Source organism: Jatropha curcas, chromosome 2, assembly GCF_041381405.1.
Source record: "Jatropha curcas cultivar XTBG-Jc1 chromosome 2, XTBG_Jcur_1.0, whole genome shotgun sequence".
In the NCBI taxonomy this organism is placed as follows: Eukaryota; Viridiplantae; Streptophyta; class Magnoliopsida; order Malpighiales; family Euphorbiaceae; genus Jatropha; species Jatropha curcas.
In genome coordinates this window covers 9,645,411-9,649,460 of record NC_143152.1, presented here as the reverse complement: position 1 = coordinate 9,649,460, position 4,050 = coordinate 9,645,411, and the positions used below count along the sequence as shown (strand labels likewise).

The 4,050-nt window shown below is 38.5% G+C and overlaps 1 non-coding gene across 1 annotated transcript; it reads left to right on the top strand.

Moving 5' to 3' along the window:
* The first annotated feature begins 3,596 nt into the window (after positions 1-3,596).
* On the top strand, positions 3,597-3,702 carry LOC149498215 (small nucleolar RNA R71). Its single transcript, XR_016319825.1, has one exon. It is a non-coding gene; the product is annotated as a small nucleolar RNA R71 (small nucleolar RNA).
* The last annotated feature ends 348 nt before the right edge of the window (positions 3,703-4,050 follow it).

The following is a 4,050-nucleotide window of genomic DNA, read 5'->3' as shown; positions in this document are numbered from 1 at the left end:
GGATGCTGTTCAGGGGCATTTCATGTCTCTTCGAAATGTTACCTAACCTTTGACAACGATCACAAAGACGAACATAATTATAAGCATCTTTAAAAAGATTAGGCCAATACAAACCACTTTCTAGTATACGCGCAGCTGTCTTGCTTGCTCCAAAGTGACCTCCACATTCCATTGAATGGCAGAATTTAAGGACACTTTCTATTTCAGTTTCCGGTATACATCTCCTGAAGAGCTGATCACTACAATACTTGAACAAAAATGGCTCCTCCCAATAGTAAAATTTGATATCATGAAAAACTTTTTCCTTTGTTGGTAAGAAAATTGGGGAGGAGGAATTTTGCAAACAAGATAATTAACAATGTCAGCGTACCAGGGGGTTTGGGCGTTTGCCACTAGAAGAAGTTGTTCATGAGGAAAGCTTTCATTGATTTGTAGCTCGCTTGTATCTTCTTCCCCCAATTCCAGCCTGGAAAGATGGTCAGCAACGAGGTTCTCGGTCCCCTTTTTGTCGCGAATTTCTAGGTCAAACTCTTGCAATAGAAGTACCCAACGAATGAGTCTTGGCTTTGCATCCTTCTTTTCCAGCAAGTATTTGATGGCTGAGTGATCTGTGTAGACTATTGTTTTAGCTCCAATTAGATATGCCCTGAATTTGTCAAAAGCAAAAACAATAGCTAGCAGTTCCTTTTCTGTAGTTGCATAATTTAATTGCGCATCATTCAATGTGCGACTTGCATAATAAATAACATGCAACTTCTTGTCTTTTCTTTGTCCAAGAACAGCTCCTACAGCATGATCACTAGCATCACACATGAGTTCAAAGGGTAAAGTCCAATCTGGTGTCGTAATGATAGGAGCTGAGATTAACTCCTTCTTCAACCTGTTGAAAGCATCTAAACACTCTTTGTCAAAATCAAAAGGAACATCTTTAACTAGTAGATTGCAAAGAGGTTTAGTGATTTTTGAGAAGTCTTTTATGAACCTCCTGTAGAACCCTGCATGCCCAAGAAAACTTCTTATGCCCTTCACTGTGTTAGGGGGAGGTAGTTTTTCAATTACCTCAATCTTTGCCTTGTCTACTTCAATCCCCTTTTTAGAGATTTTATGCCCTAAGACAATACCTTCACTAACCATGAAATGACATTTTTCCCAATTTAACACAAGGTTAGTATCTTCACATCGTTGCATTACTAAAGATAAATTATGAAGGCATGCATCGAAGGAAGAACCAAACACAGAAAAATCATCCATGAATATTTCAATAAATTTTTCCACCATATCAGAAAAGATGGACATCATGCACCTTTGAAAGGTTGCAGGGGCATTGCATAGCCCAAAAGGCATTCTCCTATAGGCAAAAGTGCCATAAGGGCAAGTGAAAGTAGTTTTCTCTTGATCTTCAGGGGCTATGGGTATTTGGAAGTACCCTGAATAGCCATCTAAGAAACAATAAAAAGGATATCCTGCAAGTCTTTCAAGCATTTGATCAATAAAGGGGAGGGGAAAGTGATCTTTGCGTGTTGCCTTATTTAATTTTCTATAATCAATACACACACGCCAACCTGTGACTGTTCTTGTGGGGATTAATTCATTATTTTCATTAGAAATAACAGTCATACCTCCCTTCTTTGGAACAACTTGGACAGGACTCACCCAATTACTGTCTGAAATTGGATAAATGATGCCGGCATCTAAGAGTTTAATAATTTCAGCCTTGACTACCTCCTTCATGTTTGGGTTCAGTCGCCTTTGGTGCTCGATTGAAGGTTTGTAGTCTTCTTCCATCAAAATTTTATGCATACACACACTTGGGCTTATTCCTTGTAAATCTGAAATAGACCATCCTAATGCTTTCTTGTGCCTTTGTAAAACCTGCAACAACCTTTCCTCTTGATCAAGCGTTAAGTGAGAAGAAATAATAACAGGAAAAGAGTGGTCTTCACCTAAGAATGCATGTTTTAAATGAGGTGGAAGTTGTTTCAGTTCATGCTTAGGAAGTTCCTTTTCTTTTTCATTCAAGGTGCTCGGTTCATTAATGTTATTTTCGACATGCAAAGTGTTTTCCACATATTCATCAACAACATCAATTCTGAAACAGTCTCCATGATCCATAGGAAGTTTACAAGATTTAAGTACATCAAACACAATCTCTTCCTGTCCAACTCTTAGAGTCAACTTACCCTCATAAACATCAATTAATGCTCTTGCAGTTGCAAGAAAGGGTCTTCCAAGGATTAGAGATCCTTCCCTGTCTTCATCAATATCAAGAATAACAAAATCAACAGGAAAGATGAATGTACCTACCTTTACAAGCACGTCTTCTACAATCCCTCTAGGATATTTAATTGAACGATCTGCTAATTGCAAAGACATCCTTGTTGGTTTGAGCTCTCCCATACCTAGCATCTTAAAAACTTCATAGGACATAAGATTAATACTAGCACCTAAATCTGCCAAAGCCTTTTCAAAGTCAAGATTACCAATGTTACAAGGGATAGAAAAACTTCCTGGATCTTTTAACTTTGGAGGCAGTTTGTTTTGGATAATTGCACTGCACTCCTCGGTTAACATTACCGTTCCTTGATCATCAATTTTTCGTTTCTTGCTCAGGATATCTTTTAGGAATTTAGCATAGCTTGGCATTTGAGCAAGAGCTTCAGCAAAAGGAATATTAATTTGAAGCTTCTTAAACACATCCAAAAACTTGAGGAAGCTCTTGTCATCTTGTGCTTTCTTTAATCTTTGTGGAAAGGGGACAGGGGGAACATAAGGTTTTACCTTTTCTTTTTCCTCTAAGTCAATGATAGGCACCTTTGGTTGTTCTTTTTCCTCCTTTTCTTTCCTCAGTGGTTCATCTAATTGTTTGCCACTCCTCAAGGTGATAGCCTGCACTTGTTCTTTTGGATTCTTTTCAGTATTGCTAGGTAACGTACCTTGAGGTCGAGAAGCCATCATGTTTGCGAACTGCCCTAGCTGAATCTCCAAATTCCTGATTGCAGCTTGCTGGATTTTATGGTTCTCCCTGGTTTCGTTCACGAATTCCATGTGTGATTTGGAGAGGGCAGTGAGGAGATCATCATGAGATTTCTTTTCTGGAGGGAGGAAACCTGGTGGTGCATTCAAGGCATTGTTAGGATTACCATAGGATAGATTAGGATGATTCCTCAACCTGTTGTCATATGAATTTGAATATGGGTAATTCTTTCTTCCTTGATTCATCACATAGTTCACTTGCTCTAAAGTTTGTGGATTTAAAGAGTCCATGATGCATTCCCCAATTCCATGTTGTCCATTGCACCTATCACAAATTTGCGTAACAGAATTTACAGGATTAGTAGTTAACATGTCCAATTTCCTTACCATGTTATCTACCTTGGCATTAAGTGCTGTAATGGCGTCTATTTCATAGACTCCTGCAGTTCTTCTTCTTTCGGTATTGTTTTGGTAGTGGCTGTTGCTTGCCATCTCCTCTATCAACTCATATGCTTCATCAATACCTTTCTTTTCAAAGGATCCACTTGCAGCTGCATCTAGAGTGATTTTTATATTAGGAGATAGAGCATTATAGAAAGTTTGTACCTGTAACCACTTGGGCAAACTGTGATGTGGGCACTTTCTTAGCAAGTCCTTGAATCTTTCCCAAGCTTCATACAAGCTCTCTTGATCATGATGAGCAAATGTCATTATCTCATTACGCAACTTGGTGGTTTTTGAGGATGGAAAGAATTTAGCTAGAAATTTTTGAGCTAATTCATCCCATGTGGTAAAACTTCCAGCTGGACATGATTGTAACCAGGATCTTGCTTTATCCCTAAGAGTAAAAGGGAAAAGTCTCAGCTTGATTGCATCTTCAGAAACACCGTTTTGTTTGAATGTGTCACAAATTTCCAAAAAATTGGTGATGTGAGCATTAGGATCTTCACTAGGCAGCCCTCCATATTGAATTGAGGTAGAGAGCATTTGGATAATTGCAGGTTTAATCTCAAAGTTATTAGCTTCTACCCTAGGTCTTGTAATACTTGAGGTTGTCCCATTCAGATTAGGTGTTGT